We start from the raw sequence: 17,347 nt of genomic DNA, 5'->3' as shown, positions 1-17,347 counted from the left end.
ATTATCTGATCTGATCCAGATTTAGCAACCGGATAGATATGGTCATTATCTATGATTCTGCGCTTTTAGTTTTCTCGAATCTGCAATATTGCGGACTCAACAGATTTTCGTTCTTTGTGGGGACGGAAAGGGGTGGGGCGAAATTTTGAGACACACGTTTTATAGTAAGATCTAACAGGAGTGCGGATACCAAATTTGGTTACTCTAGCCTTAATAGTCTCTGAGATTTGTGGATGCCCCAGATTTTCGTCTTTTGCGGGGGCGGAAGGGGGTGTGGCGAAATTTGGACACGAAACGGTCAAGGTCCGATATCACAGGAGTGTGAATACCAAATTTGGTTGCTCTGGCTCTTATAGGTTCTGAGATCCTTGAACTCATATTTTGCAATTGGCAAAACCGACTATGAAACCTGTGTGTTAGAGAGAGACAGAGCGAGAAAGAATGAAATTGTTTTCTTGATTCTGGCTATAATAATTATACGATCTGGTTGAGATTTTACACTCTAGAACATATAGTCATCCTCTACGATTTTCGTCCTTTGTGGGGGCGGAAGTGGGCGGGGCGAAGTTTTGAAATATTTTTGTAGCAGTGACATATCACAGAAGTCTGGATCCAAAACATCGTTGCTCTAGCTCTTATAGTCTTTGAGCACTAGGCGCTGAAGAGACGGACGGACGGACGGACGGACGGACGGACAGACGGACAGACAGACAGGGCTCAATCGACTCGGCTATTGATGCTGATCAAGAATATATATACTTTATGGGGTCGGAAACGATTCCTTCCGGACGTTACACACATCCACTTTTACCACAAATCTAATATACCCCAATACTCATTTTGAGTATCGGGTATAAAAATTGCTGGGCTCGGAGGAAAAAGTTTTCAAATCCATAAATTAGCACCTCATTCCACATAATTGCAACCGCTGAGGCGGCTCGGACTGTGGCTGTGGCTGCCACAGCTCCAGCTTGATTGAAGCTTTCAAAATGCCGTCTCAGTTGGCTGGGTGGTGGAGGGGAGGCAGGGGGGAAGGGGCCCGAGTGCTAAGTGCAGTGCAAATATTTACTGGCAGCAGGCCGTGCACGGTTTTTCTCTATCTTCCTCCTATTGATTTATCAAATCAAGCATAAAGTGAACAGCAGGTTGGGGGCCACACGGGAAGGCTCCTCAGTGCCAGTGCCAGACCCAGCCCCAATCCCGGCCAAGTCAATTGATTCAGTCAAGCAGCAAACGCTGATTAGCGGCTAAAACCAACAGCAGAAACCAACAGGCAACGCCAGCAACACGATAGACAAGCTCTCTGGCATGTCCACTCTCGGCGCACTTTGCTCAATCAGCGGCCAGAGCGGACAGTCGAATGGACTCCGTGGACAGTCGAACGAGCAGCCGGAAGGCCTACCAACGAGCATTGAAACACTGCAAAATTAACGAATTTCGCGCTTTCATTTCGACTTCAGCACGGCATCGATGCGGTTCGATTCGTCTCGGATTGAATCTCTTTGGTTAGGATCTCGAATAGGATCGGCTTGGGGTCCGGGCCGACAAGCCACCGATCGAGTTTTCTGTTAATCATGCGGCGAAAGCCGAAAGCAAAATATTGTTATTACAATCAGAAGAAAGGAAACGGTAGCACTTTGTGCTCTCCGCACTGGGCCCCCTCTCTGCTTGGAGTTTTTCCCCCCACCGGGATTTTTCCCCCTGCTGGTTAATCGTAAATTATGAGGGGAAGGAGAGGTTTTCTTCTCTTCTTTTCCATTTGTTGTGGAAAGATCCGATAAGGCGGCGAGTGGACAAACGAGATGCCGCCGACACCGCCGACAAATGCTGGACAGGACACTAGTGTCACATCGAACAAGGGACGAGGGCAGTGGCAGTGGCAGGGACGGGGGCAGGGGCAGTGGCAGTGGCAGGGGCTGGGGATAAGGGACCAGGGGCTCTCCCTGATTTTGATTCCGATGATGCTGCTGCTGCTGCTGCGGTTGCATTTTGGGGGCACTTTGCGGTCAGGTCATCTTATCGGCGTGCCTCAACCTGTTGACTGTTTGGGTCATTTTTCATGGGTTCTGTTTCTGTTGTGACAACAAATGGTTGTCCCGCTGCCGCTGCCGCTGCTGCTGCTGTCGATTTACATTTAAAATGCCTTCTAATCGGTTCCCGTATCGGCCTGTGTGGTCCTTGTACTTGGCAATTAAAAGGGAGTGGATGCTGGAGCAGGACAGAAAAGGGGCCTGTAAAGCCGCTTACCTCAGCCATCGATCGTTCTCCCCCGCCCCCTCTCTCTTTCTCTCTCTCTCTCGCGCCTTTTGTGGGTTCGTGCGTGTGCATTTAATCGTCGCTGAGGTGCCAAAAGTATCTCTGAAATGCGTGGCATTCCATGCGCCCACAGAGCCAACTCCTCCAACTGCTGCAACTGCTGATGCTGCCACCGCCACCGCCACTGCCACTGCCCCTGCCACTGGCTGAATTTCGCTGAAATTCAGAATCGTGAGAGAGTTGCTACTCAATTAAATCTCGTTTGCGCATGCGTCGTGTGTGGTCTCGTCCCAGGGCCGTTTCGTTTCGTTCCGCTTGCCTCCCGCCACCTCTGCCCCCTCTGACCATCCTGCCATTGTCTGCTGGAAGTTATCGAACTGCTGGTTGATAAGCCCCAGTCCATTTCAACGCCTGCCAATTAGGCGGCAATGCCTATCTAATGCCTAACTGGAGTACCGACTGCCCACTCCCGAGTGCCAAGTGCCCGCTAATTGGCCAGAGACGGCAACTATTTCGCTATCAGAGCGCTGACAGACAAGAGGATAGCACACACACACACACACTGCCCTGCCCTCCTCCGTGCCCCTGCCCACTGTACGGGCCAGGCCAAAACCATTTTGAACGTAAACACAAGCGATAAGCAACTAAATTATTAAAACGAACACCCCAAAAGCCAACAGCCGACAACCGACGGCTCCCGTGGATATTTCCTTGGAAATGTTCTACTTGGAGGCCCAGGCCCGGGCCCGAACCGAACCGCCTCTTCCCTCCCTTCGACTGCGATTCGATTGTTGAGTCATAAAGTATATCGCATGCCCCGATAAAGCCAGAAGGAATGCACACCTGAGCCAGGCGAAAATTCAATTTTAGAAAAGCTATTCCGCGAATGAAAACTTAATTTTCCCAGGGGTTCCCGGGGGTTTCCAGGGGAAGCTAGCAAGCAATTGAGTTGTGTTCCCGCCTCCCCGCTAAGGGAAAGGGCACCAGTACAAGTAGTCGACATCTAATTAAACGATCAGGCATCACAGCCAGACACTAAGCCGAGGCTCGGACTCCATCTGGGGCGCAATCCAAGCCCCAACGCCACTCGTGGCGATGATGAATTACGTTTGTCAAAAGCCTCGTGTCAGAGCATTTCGCTACTGTGGCTGGAGCACGAGAGGGGGCCGGGGGCCAGATGCGGATACCCACACAGAGTGCCTCTCGAAGGCATAATACAAAAAAATTATAAGCTGGATTAGTGTCGTCCCAGGCCAACGAATTGAGACAAACAATGACAGCACAGCAAACAAATGGAGATTGGGGGGAGTACACTGAAGAAAAGCGAACAGCAGAAGCTTTTCGAAACGTAAAAAATTCATATATAAAGTCGAAGGAAATAACATCGAAATGTGATTGTTTTTCCGTTTGTAAATCGTTTTCAGATCGCTCCCCTAAGATTGCCTTATCCATCTTTATCCTCAGTGTTCAGTAGTGTTTTAGGGGACTCTACAGTGAGTCTTCCTGGAAGAGGAACAACTACTCACATGCTACTACTGTGACTTATTGATTTCCCTCTGAATATTCGAGCATGTTCCTATAGCATCTCTTTGTCTGGGTCCAAGGTGAGACCCGCTCCCAAGACTCCCCCACGGGGCAGGCAAGGCCAGTTCGTAAACCCATAAAAATCCATGGAATCCTACTCAAGGCAATGGGCAACAACGCGACTGTTGCCTACTGTTAGTCCTTGGGCTGATGCGCGTGCCACGCGTGGCAGGGAATCAGGCAGGTCCTGGAGCGAGGTCGCAGGTCGAGTGTCCTTTGTGTCGAACGCGTGGCAGTACGATCTCCTTCTAATTGCTCATAAACTCAAGTCAATTGCGTTGACAACCTTCAGACGGCGTCAAAGCCTTGGATCGAAAGAAGAAAATCTGCACCATCAGCAGGGGCAGCGGCAGCGGCGGCGGCAGTCCAATCAACAGCTTCTCCATCTCTGCTCATCCACCGGACATTCCACGACTTCAGCAACCAGCAGCTTCCATGTTTTGCCAGATCATATCGTGGACTCCGATCCGATGGAGTCAACTTCATTAACGGTGATTTGTAATGGATGTTTCGGCCAGGCCAAGACTGGCATCGTTGACGGCAAATCGTATTAACTGAAAATAAATGCATTTGGCTTGCATTATTCACTTGCAATTGCGGTACGAGCCATAGATCTTTCCAATATAATACCCCGTGCATCTGTCATACGAGTATCTTACAAATTGGCTAAGGCAATTATCGCCAGCCAGATGATAACGGGGATCCGATCAGATCCGATCCGGTCCGGTCTGGTCCGTTCCATCCCCCAGCTCCAGATCAATGGAGCAGTCGAATTGCAATCGGAATGACGTTGGGATGGGCCTGGGGATGAGCAGGGGCTCTGGTTAATTGCTTCTCCAACGGTTCCACCAAGGTGGCGATAGTGAGAGAACATGGCTGCAATTATCTAGATACATTTGGCTTAATTGCGGAACAGCCAACGATGGGCGATGGATGATGGACCGATGTATCGATGGATGGGAGCGTGTGAAACAGTTTAGATAGTGGAAAATGAGTGGACAAGCTATGACAAGATGGGAGCCGGTCCGGTCCGGTCCGGTCGGGTCGGGTTGGTAGCCCAAAAGTAGGCACCAGAAAAGGAGTACCCATCAAGAGATACTCCTTCTATTTGAGTTTTGGGCTTCTGGCTAATAAATTCGTAACAAATCAATGACCCCGTCCAGGGAAACAGAAGAGACCTCCCCAGATCCCAAAGAATAATACGAATCGATGGAATCTACAAGAATTTCTACTTTAGCACCAAGGAGATCTGCAGATCTGCAGATGGAGGCATTCTTCACGCATCTCAAAATATGCCTCAGGAGCAGGCACCCCAGCCAAGGGGCAGGGGGAGGCCTGGACCCACTCAAGAGTCGAAAATATTAATCAAAAGTGTATGCCAAAAGAATCTCCTTGTCGTTGTCGTTGTCGTTTCTGTTGCTGTTGCTGTCGTTGTCGCTGCTGGCCAGCGTTCCCACCAGTTCAACTCTAATTGTGACTTTATTTGCGCATTTATTGCACACAGATACTCGCACAGAGGCCCACACTTGCAGTGCCGCACAGGATCTCCTGACGCAGACGGTGCGCGAGCTTGGCTCTGAGGTGGCACTCCTCAGCGAACCACATACGGTGGGCAGCAGCAGCGATTGGGCCACGGACCTTACTGGCAAAGCGGCCCTGTGGCTCTGTGGCGTCAACGCGCCACAATTGCGCGACACCAAGTCGGCAGACGGGTTCGTCCGAGGGTATGTAGGCGGCATATGGTTCTACATATGGTCCTCCCGTACAAACGCCAGAGGCCGCACGGTGTTGGAGTCTTTTGCCTCTCTGGACGTCGTCCTTCTGAACGAAGGGTCCCAACAAACTTTCAGCAGGGCAGGTGTAGGGTCGATCATCGATCTCACCTATGCCAGCAGCACGCTGGCCCGGCACGCCTGATGGAGGATCAGCGACGTATATACTGCCAGCGACCACGAGGCCATACTATGCACCCTGGGCACCCTTGCCCGATCGAGAGGTACCCCGTTCCGGCATGGGAAGGCGTACCGCCAGGACACGCTGAGGGCCCAAGCCTTCACAAGCGCCCTTGAGAGCTACTCTGCAAACGATGCAGACGGAGCCAACGATATGGCGACCAAATTGGCGGACGCACTTGAAGGCGCCTGCGACCAGAGCATGCTACCGAGAGGGACGTTCCGGAAGCACAAGGATCCAGTTTTCTGGTGGAGCGAAGCGATTGCGGTTCTCCGTAGAACCTGCCACCGGGCCAGAAGGCTGCTCCAGCGACCCAGAGGCACACCGCGCTTGGCCCGATGCAGCAAGACCTACAAAGCGGCGAGGAAGGATCTGAAGACCGCCTTCGGGAAGGAGTGTTCCCTGTGAGGTGGAAAATACAGAAGCTAGTGCTTATTCCCAAGCCAGGCAAGCCGCCGGGGACAGCGTCGTCGTATAGGCCTATCTGCCTGATCGACACCGCGGGTAAGCTGCTTGAGAAGTTGGTTTGCGCGCGACGGGAAAGAGTATTGCCTAGTGGTCACTCTAGACATTAAGAACGCGTTCAACACGGCGAGGTGGAGCTGCATCCTAAGGGCGCTGGAGAGTTTCGACACACCCAGGTAACTGCAGCGGATGGTACAAAGCTACTTTGAGAGAAGGCTGCTTTTGTACGACACGCAGGCTGGCACGGAGGAATACGAGGTATCGGCAGGCGTCCCGCAGGGTTCAGTGCTTGGCCCCACTCTTGGCCACTTGGCCTCCCCCACGGAGTACACATGGTGGGTTTTGCAGACGATGTGGCTGTCCTAGTGGTGGCAAAAGACCTGTCCGTCGTGGAAACGACCTGCAACCAAACGATAGCGCGCATTCAACAGTGGCTGGACCTGGTCGGGCTCGAACTCGCACCCCACAAAACAGAGGCAGTGCTGGTATCCAGCCGGAAGAAAGTCGAGACGGCCAACATCTCAGTGGCAGGTACCCTGGTTTCGTCTAAGCGCGCTATCAAATACCTTGGTGTCCTGGTGGACACACGTCTCTGCTATCGGGAGCACTTGGCCTACATGGGCACGAAGGCGGCGACCACCAACGGTGCGCTCTCGAGGCTAATTCTGAACACCCGAGGACCAAAGCAATGGCGGCGACAACTGCTAACGAGTGTCACGAGATCGGTGATGCTATATGCGGCCACGCACCGCCTCTCTTTGATTCGGATCACCAGTGCCTTCGGAACGGTCTCGGACGAGGCATCACACGTGATCGCGGGCATAGCACCCCTGGAATTCCTATCGGAGGAACGGTCCACATACTACCAGGAAACACATGGCAGAGGAATGGACGCAGCGGCGAAAAGGCAGGTACGCATGGCGTGCAAACAGGAGAGTCTCAGAAGGTGGCAACAGCGCTGGGACACGACCACTAAGGGGCGTTGGACCCACCAGCTTATCCCGTCCATCGACGCGTGGGTAAGCAGGAAGCACAGGCAGGTCAACTTTTACCTGACTCAGCTCCTCAGTGGTCACGGCTGCTTCCGAAGCTACCTTCATCGCTTCGGGCACGCGGACTCCGCAGAATGATCTTGGTGCGGGCACTACGTGGAGGAGGATGCCGAGCATGCGATATTTTCGAGTGGCAGGTTCGCAGCGCAGCGCCAGCGGCTAGAAGAAGCGCTGGGTGGAGCCGTAGTCAAGCAGAGCTTGGTGCCGTGCATGCTCCTGTCCCCGGAAAACTGGGAGGCGACGAGCTGCACATGTGCGAAGCATTGCTTCACGGCCGTACCACACATGTTGGGCTTGCATAGCCTAACCTTTAATAAAGTTTGCTTTAAGTATAAAATAAGTTGTAAATACGAGCAATTAAATGGAATTAAAAACGAGGTGGAACGATGTGAGTTGCTGCGGACACCGCAACTCTACAGTTATACCCGATACTAAGTCAGTATGGCTCTCCTGCGGCAGACGCCGCTAATATTGAACCACACGACAAAGAGTGCGTGCGAGAGAGACAGAAAATCAGTCTGAGCGTGACGTCGGGCGCTGCGTAGCCAATGAAAATTGATTTCTTGCTTTTGGCTACAAAAATGATCCGATGTGATCCAGATTCAGCAATCTGATAGATATGGTCATTATCTATGATTCTGCGTTTTTAGTTTTCTCGAATGTGCAATATTGTGGATGCAACAGATTTTCGTCTTTTGTGGGGGCGGAAGGAGGAATATCACAGGAGTGTGGATACCAAATTTGGTTGCTCTGGCTCTTATAGGTTCTGAGATCCTTGAACTCATATTTTGCAATTGACAAAACCGACCATGAAACCTGTGTGTTAGAGAGAGACAGAGCGAGAAAGAATGAAATTGTTTTCTTGATTCTGGCTATAATCATAATACGATCTGGTTCAGATTTTGCACTGTAGAAGATATGGTCATCCTCACCGATTCTGCGTTTTTGGTTGTGAGGAACCGTGGTTCCCACAGGCCGAATTCGACCAAAGCATAGCCGGATAAAGGCGGTGGGACGGTCGGATAAAGGCTGATGGCTGGCTGGATAAGGCGAAGGTCAGCCCAGATACCCACGGATATCCGGATGCGGCGAAGAGGCCAAGGGCCCCGAGAGGAGAAGTGTTCCGCTCTCGGGGCAAGAGAAACGCGAGAGGCAGAGGAGACGGCGGGATCGGGCCGGCAGCGATCCGACGCATGACCAAATATGGGATCACGCCACCGGCCAGGCCCCGTTACGAAGGCCGTGGAAACCAGGAGACGGCGATGGAAACCTACCAACGCCGAGCCGGGGCCCGTCAAGGGGCTATAAAAGGAGGCTGCGGCAACGAAGCGGAGTTTTTTTTCCGTGGAGAAGTGATCGCGCGCGCACGTTGAAACCCCGCCGAAACGTAAGAGTAATACCCGGTACGGTTCGAAGAAGTGCAGTGAAGTGAATAGCAACAGGAAGACAGGCCCCGCCTGCCCCCAGAGTGAGTCTAACTTAAGAGGTGATCCACAGTTGCCGGCGGAAGCTAAGAGGGGAGTGCGAGACGTAGAGTGCGGATTTGCGTGGCGGGCCAAAGCAATAGCGGAGGTCAAACTGCCCCAATCAATAGCCTCAACGCTGCCACACCCGACGAGAGCCCACGCGTGGTGGAGATCCATAGATAAGCTGAATTGTAGCATCTAGCCCTAAGTCCTAATATAAGTACGAATAAAGAGAGATTCGATCAAAGAAAAGGAAGGTCTGATCATTTGTCGTTGGGGGCAACAATAAAAATACGTTGCGACGAATCGGCCGACCGCTGAGCGAGCCCAGCAAACTCAAGCGAACCAAGAAGCAGGTCCGTTACAACTGGCGCCCAACGTGGGGCCTACAACGACAAATAGTAGGACAAAGGGAGGAGAAATATAGACGAGAGAATGGGGAAGGGACAATGGATCCACCGGTTGAGAAAGGAGGAGCTTGTCCAATGCGGCCACGCCTTCGGCGTGCGGCTGGAGGGCACAGTGGACGAAATGAGAAGAACATTTAAGGAGTGGATAAGGGAACACGAAGATGAGTCGGAGTGGGCCGATCTGATTGAGGTATGGGAGTGTCGGGCGGACAGGTCCTCGCCGACACCCCGGGCGGACTACAAACAAGCCGCGTACGAGCCCCTGGCACCCCCACCCGGCGCAACCGCGGCGGCGCTGTGGAGGTCCCCAGTCGACATACAGAGAGAATTGATAGCGAGTCTCTCAGTGCCAATACCGGAACGCTCGCACACGGGGACGCCTAGCAGGCCCCGCCACCAAGGAAGGAATCGAAGCCGAGAGACCGAAAGAGGGAGAACCGAACCAGCCACAATACGGCCAGCACACCTGGACAACGCTAGAGTGGCGAAACAGGTGAGAGAGTGGTCGTTCCGGTTCGACGGGACGACGAAGCCTCTCGAGTTCTTGGAGCAGGTCGAGTGGTCCGCCGAGACGTACGGTCTGGATCCGGATCTGATCCCAAGGGCGATGACGGAGCTGCTAAAAGGGCGGGCGCTGATGTGGTTCGTGGCGAACAATCGACAGTGGAGAACGTGGAAAGAGTTCTCGTCGAGCTTCCAGGCTTACTTTCTGCCGCGGGGATACTTTGAGAAGTTGCTGCAGGAAGTGAGGATGCGGAAACAGAAATGGGGCGAGCCATTCAAAGAGTATATGGTAGAGATGCAGACACTCATGCGACCCCTGAAATGTCCCCAAGAGGATCAGACGGAGCTGATTCGTGAGAATAGCATGCCCGATCTGAGAGCGTATATGAGGCCGCACCGGTGCAAGGACCTCGACACCATGATGGAACTGGCAGACGAGTTCGAGGCGTTGGAGAGGGACCGCCTAGAGTTCCAACGGGAGAATCCAACCGTGAAAGCCCGGGCAGCGAATCCCTTCCACAAGCCAGCCGAGACGACGGCATGTCGGCGATGCAAGGACGGCCCGCTGGACGGAGCGGCACGGGAGGAGAGGGGAGCGCGTGTCATTATGCCGACACCGACCAACGGCAATATCGAGAACGGATATGTCAAGAATCCGGCCCAGGCGTGCCGAAGTTGTGGGAGCGCGGATCATTGGAGCCGGGAGTGCAACGGCCGACCTCTCACCTACTGCTGGAGATGCGGAGAAGTGGGCATCTCGGCATGGCAATGCTGCAGGAAGACGGGAAACGCCCCGCGACCCACGCCGCGGAGGGCCGTGCCAGGGTCGCAAGAAACGGTCCCTCAAGCCTAGTCGGCAGGCTGACCAGCGAGGAGGAACAGTTATCCGCAGTAGTGGAGGTCGCGGGCATGGAGCTGCAAGCCACGGTGGATACAGGAGCTACCAGCAGTTTCGTGAGCCGCGAGCTGGCGGACCGACTAAAGGGTGAAGGCCGGGAGGCGGCGGCAAGGAAAAGGGTGAGGTTGGCGGATGGCCATAGCCAGGAGGTCACGTGCCAGATTGAAACGAAGGTATGCTTTGGGAACAAGGAGATCCCAATGGTGCTACTCGTATTGCCGGGTGTGATTGATGAGTTAGGGTTGGGATGGGATTTTCTCCGCGCGGTCGGGGCAGTGGTGACCTGTGCAGGGCACAGGGTGGTGATCCCTGCCCAAGATCGGGAACGAGGAGACCAGGAGGAAAGACTGTCCGTGGCGAAGGCCGAAGCTGGAGACACGGCTCCGGAGTCCGACAACGAAACGGACACGACCCTAAGAGTGGCCGCCAGAGGGGTGTCAGCGGGCATGAAGCAGAATGAGGGGGCGAGGGAAGAGCCAGTGGAGGAATTCTTAGCCCGAGAGTTAGAGGCATTTTCCAAGATCGAGGGGGTGTCTAATGTGGCGGTGCACACAATCACCATGAGTGACCCGCAACCGATTAAGCAAAGGTATTACCCGAAGAACCCCAAAATGCAGGCCGAGATTAACCAGAAAGTGGACGAATTATTAGAAATGGGATGCATAGAGCCGTCAAAGAGCCCCTACAGTTCGCCTATAGTGATGGTAAAGAAGAAAAATGGCAAATGGAGATTGTGCGTGGACTTTCGTCAAGTTAACGCGAGATCAGTAAAGGACGCGTACCCAATGCCCAGGATCGATTACATCCTCGATCAACTGCGGGAAGCGAAATTCATAAGTAGCCTAGATCTGAAGGATGGATATTGGCAGATCCCCCGGGCCGAGAGCAGCCGGCCGATCACGGCGTTCACGGTGCCCGGAAAGGGGCTATACCAAGGAAGGTGATGCCGTTTGGGTTACACTCCGCGTCGGCCACCTTTCAACGGGCGTTAGACCAAGTGATTGGGCCAGAAATGATACCGCACGCGTTCGCGTACCAGGATGACATAGTGGTCATCGGGCGAACAGAGGAAGAACACCGAAGAAACCTGATAGAGGTGTTTCGACGGCTGCGCTTGGCGAACCTGCGGCTGAACGCAGACAAGTGCGAGTTCTTTAGGAAAGAGCTGCGGTATCTAGGCCACAAGGTGACCGGCAAGGGGATATGTACAGACCCCGAGAAAGTCGCAGCCATAGCCGAATTGAAACCGCCGACAAATGTCAAGGAGCTGAGACAGTACTTGGGAGTGGCCTCATGGTACCGGAGGTTCGTGCCCGACTTCGCCACCCTCGTGCTCCTCAAGAAGATGACGGAATGGGTCTGGACACAAGAACGGCAAGAAGCGTTCGAGGAGGTGAAAAGACGACTAGTGGCGGACCCCGTGCTGGCGTGCCCCGACTTCTCGAAGCAGTTCATTCTGCAGACAGACGCCAGTGATTACGGGCTGGGTGCGATTCTCACGCAGGAGACGGAAAGGGGCGAACGGGTAATATCATATGCTAGCAGGACGCTGAATGGACCCTAAAGGAACTATTCGGCGACCGAGAAAGAATGTCTGGCCATTGTATGGGCCATCCGCCGGTTGAGGCCATACTTGGAAGGATATCGCTTCAAGGTGGTCACGGACCACATGGCTCTGAAATGGCTAAATAGCATAGAAAGTCCGTCGGGAAGAGTGGCGAGATGGGCATTAGAGCTACAGCAGTACGACTTTGAAGTCGCGTACAGGAAAGGCCAGCTCAACGTGGTAGCCGACGCACTCTCCCGACAACCGGTGGAGGAGCGAGGCCGTCGGATAAGAAGTGAGGAGGGAACACAACCAGTAGGCGAGCCGCCCTGCAAGTGGTTAGAGGGCATGGTAGAAAAGATCAGAAAAGAATCCCCGAAGTACCCCGACTATGTGGAGAAGGGGGGAAACTTGTACCGGCACATTCCTCACCGGGCAGGGAGCGAAGAAGTCGCCTCGTGGAAGTTATGTGTGCCGAAATATGCCCGAGAAAGGGTTTTAAATTCCTGGAGCAGCTAGGAGTTCGCCACCAGTTTACGGCGCCATACACGCCGCAAGAGAATCCGACAGAGCGAACGAACAGAACGGTAAAGACCATGATAGCTCAGTTCACCGAGGGTGATCAAAGGTGTTGGGATGAAAAATGGCCGGAGCTGATGCTGGCCATGAATTCGGGAGTGTCGGATACAACGGGATATTCACCGGCGTTCGTGGTGCAAGGAAGAGAACCCCGGATGCCAAAGGCCCTATATGACGAGGAGACGGTAGGCACGGGACAAGGCATAGAGACGCCGGATGAAAATGCGAAGAAATTAAAGGAGCTGTTTCAGTTGGTTCGACGCAACTTGGAAAGGGCAGCCCAGGATCAGGCCAGGCATTACAACCTGAGAAGAAGACCGTGGAGACCCAAAGTGGGAGAGGTCGTGTGGGCCAAACAGCACCACCTTTCCAATGCAGCGGAGGGATTCGCCGCGAAGCTGGCACCAAGGTACGATGGGCCATACCGGATAGAGGACTTTATATCCCCGGTTATCTGCAACCTAAGAAAGGAGGGCGACAGGAAGAAGAGAACGGCACACATACGAGATCTGAAACCCCAACCCGAGGAGCGAGAGACACAGGGGTGAAGGAGAATGGCTGTAATAGGTCGCCCTAAAGGGTCACGCAGGACCAGGCACGGTAGAGTGCCACGCAGGACACTGGGGAAGGGTGCCGCGCAGGACACGCAGGAGACTCGTCAGCACGCAGGGTGATGGACTTGTGCACTTAGATTACAAAAAAAAAAAGGCGAACTGGAAGACTGTGGTTGGAAAAATCTGAAAAAAAGCGAAAATTAGTAAAAAGAAAGGAAAATAAAACAAGAAGAGGAAAAGCTCAGCAAACCTGAACAGGAAACGCGTCACCCAAAGCTGGGAGGCGAATCCAGGGTCGGGGAGTGTAATCTCAGACAGCGGATGACCAGGAAAAACCCAGGGGCCAGGCTCACGCCTCAACGCGGACTCACGGGGCAACTACGAGCGTCGGGCCGGAACGACGGGTGCCGCTCATGCGTGGACTACCGGGCGAGGAGTCGGATGATCCTCGGGTCCGAGCCACTGTGTGAGGGAGACACCTGTCAAAAGAGTCCGGCCGGTGGCGCATAGGAGTTGCCCTGGGATGTGAGCCCAAGATTCCAGCCCGGGCGGAGGGTCGGAGGACCCATTGTTCACGAGCGGAATCGCGGCAAGCGGCCCGCATTGAGGGCAGAGGGCGAGCTGGAAAGGATGAAAGGATGGAGTAAAAGCCATCCGGGTCGGGAGAACTCACCCAGGCCAAGGAGGGTCCAAGCAGCACGGGATGAAGAAGACAGGTCGGCGGTGGCATGTAAGAATAAATAGCAATTTTTTATAACAATTAAAAGTAAATAATTAGCAATCCAATTAGCAATTAAAATAAACAAGAATAAAGGGCTAAATAAAAGTTGTGAATAAGCAAAAATAAAATGGGGGAATAAAAAGCAAAATAATCATGAACGGGAAGGGGGTGGGTCCATCAAAGATGGAAAGGTTTTATCCATGAGCCAACAGAGAAACGCGGCGAGAACACAACAGTATCCAAAAAAAGGGGATAAGGCGAAATCGGATAGAGAGCGGAGAGCGCGACGGCACTCACACAATCAGGGGAAAGATGCCGTTAGAGAGCGCGGCCGGCAGAGAGACGAGGCTGAGGGCCATGAGTACAAACGCAACAACCGTTAGAACCAGGCGGGAGAGACCGAAACACGGAGCACCGGCACCGGTATAGGGAACAATTGGCAATGCAACGCGTGTATATAGGCGGGTGGAAAACGGAACAGCGAACACTTGAAGGTAAATATCACCAGAAAGAACGCAAGAAAAGCAGCAAGAAAAAAAAAATGGAGATGAAACGCGGGCTCAACCACGAGGATGGCAGGAAGAAGATGGATGATATGCGGCCCTTCCTTGAGGAGCAACAGGCGATCGTGGGAGAAGGGGGCTATCGCGCCGGTACTTCTCGTCAGCGACGGGCGTCTCTGCTCTCGCGTAGCGACGAGGAGGATTGGTGCGATGGCTCCCAGTTCCTTCAACTGCTGGCCTCGCCGTTGGTGTCACCGGCGCCATCGGGGCACGACTCGGTGTCGCCGACGGTGTCATCGGATGAGGAGGAGGAGGACGACGACGAGGTCATATGCACCGACGGCCCGCGCGCGCCAACCGCTCAGGAGAAGGCCAGATGGAGACGGCAGCAAGGGGCGGAGCCGGAGGCGAGGGATGGAAGGCCGCTGACCCTGCGCGACAAAATCGAGGCGGTGAGGCGGAGGTTTCAGGAGGCGACGCCGGAGGAGAAGCGCCGGATGCACCAAGTGCTGAAGAGGGCGCGGGCGATCAGGCGGCGGAGGGACGAGCGGATGGAGGCGCGGCGGCGACAGGCGGAAAGAGCCGCCAGTACGGAGGAGCACGGCCAAGAGAGCGACGAAGCGCCGCCACCCCCACCATTCCGGGTGGTGCTGCCGCCGATGCAGCCCCGGACCGACGAGGCGGAGACCGAGGGAACGCCGCCCCAGGCCACGGGCAAGCAGGCTACAAACCCAGAGGCCGAGTGGCAGCGGCGGCTGCAGCAGGCCGAGGAGGAGGAAGGCGAGCTGTGGCAACCTACGCCACCGGCCGAGGATGACGAGGGCCCCGAGAGGCGGCAGCCGCAGGCCGAGGAGGAGCAGCACCAGCAGCACCAGCACCAGAACAGCAGCAGCACCAGCAGCAACAGCAACAGCAGCACCAGCAGCAGCAGCACCAGCAGCAGCAGCACCAGCAGCACCAGCAGCCGCATCACCAGCAGCAGGGGCAGGAGCAGTGGCAGCAGCAACCACAGTGGAGGGGACCGGAGGCGGCCGTAATGGGTCCGTATGTATCGCAGGAGGTGCGGACCGCCGTGCGCCAGGGGATGGTGTGGCACCACCAGACCCTGCACATCACGTGGGCCTCGGGGCCCGCCCCGAGCGAAGCCCAGCCAGAGGCCGGCGCCCGGGTGTGGGAGGAGAGTCCACGTGGCAGCAACAACAGGGACCCGCGGAGGAGGGACCCCGGACCCGCCCCCACGACCTCAGCGGCAGCAATGGCGACGGCGGAGGCAGTGATGCGGACTGCAGAAGCGACGAAGGTGACAGCAGAGACGCAGGCCGCGGAAATGGCGACGGCGGCCCAGACGGCGACGGCGGTCCCGACGGCGACGGCCGAAGCAGCGGCAGCCGCGGCGACGGCGGAGGCGGCGATGCGAAAGGCAGTGGAGGCGACGACGGCAGCAGGGACGCAGACCGCGGAAACGGCGACGGCGGTCCAGACAGCGACGGCCGAGGCAGCGGCAGATGCGGCGACGGCGGCAGCAGGGACGCAGACCGCGGAAACGGCGACGGCGGCCCAGACGGTGACGGCCGAGGCAGCGGCAGAAGCAGAGACGCGGGCCGCGGAAACGGCGACGGCGGCGACAGCACCGACGGAGGTGGAACTCGAGGAGTGGGAGCGCGGACCGTGGGTGTGGCCCGCACCGGAGAGGTCGACGGCGGCCGAGCGCCCGGCTCTGAAGCGGCAGGCCTCCTGCCCGGAGCCCTGTGCAGGACCGAAGCGACCGGCCCTGCAACGGCAGAGCTCGGCACCAGCAGCCACGGTCCACTGTACGGCGATCCCGCGGGAGGAGTGGCCGGCGGCGGTGGTCCGCGCGCAGACCCAGATTCGCCTCGTGGGTGGGAGGGTGAAGAAGCTGGTAAGCGAGCGGGGTACCCGGTACCGCATTGCGATGTCGGCCACACGCACGGAGGTGTTCCGCGAGCAGAAGTAAGAAAAAAACGAGGGGGAACGTTGTGAGTTGCTGCGGACACCGCAACTCTACGGTTATACCCGATACTAAGTCAGTATAACTCTCCTCCGGCAGACGCCGCTAATATTAAACGACACGACAAAGAGTGCGTGCGAGAGAGACAGAAAATCAGTCTGAGCGTGACGTCGGGTGCTGCGTAGCCACGGAAAATTGATTTCTTGCTTTTGGCTACAAAAATGATCCGATCTGATCCAGATTCAGCAATCTGATAGATATGGTCATTATCTATGATTCTGCGTTTTTAGTTTTCTCGAATGTGCAATATTGTGGATGTAACAGATTTTCGTCTTTTGTGGGGGCGGAAGGGGGTGGGGCGAAATTCTGAGATATACGTTTTATAGTGAAATCTAACAGAAGTGCGGATACCAAATTTGGTTACTCTAGCCTTAATAGTCTCTGAGATTTGTGGATGCCCCAGATTTTCGTCCTTTGCGGGGGCGGAAGGGGGTGTGGCGAAATTTGGACACGAAACGGTCAAGGTCCGATATCACAGGAGTGTGAATACCAAATTTGGTTGCTATGGCTCTTATAGGTTCTGAGATCCTTGAACTCATATTTTGCAATTGACAAAACCGACCATGAAACCTGTGTGTTAGAGAGAGAAGGAGCGAGAAAGAATGAAATTGTTTTCTCGATTCTGGCTATAATCATTATTCGATCTGGTTCAGATTTTGCACTGTAGAAGATAAAGTCATCTTCTACGATTCTGCGCTTTTGGTTTTATCGTATCTTTAAAAATGTGGATGCCACAGATTTTCGTCCTTTGTGGGGGCGGAAGTGGGCGGGGCGAAGTTTTGAAACATTTTTGCAGCAGTGACATATCACAGAAGTCTGGGTCCAAA

Source organism: Drosophila miranda, assembly GCF_003369915.1.
Source record: "Drosophila miranda strain MSH22 chromosome Y unlocalized genomic scaffold, D.miranda_PacBio2.1 Contig_Y1_pilon, whole genome shotgun sequence".
Classification (NCBI taxonomy): Eukaryota; Metazoa; Arthropoda; class Insecta; order Diptera; family Drosophilidae; genus Drosophila; species Drosophila miranda.
Note: the sequence above shows the minus strand (reverse complement) of the source record.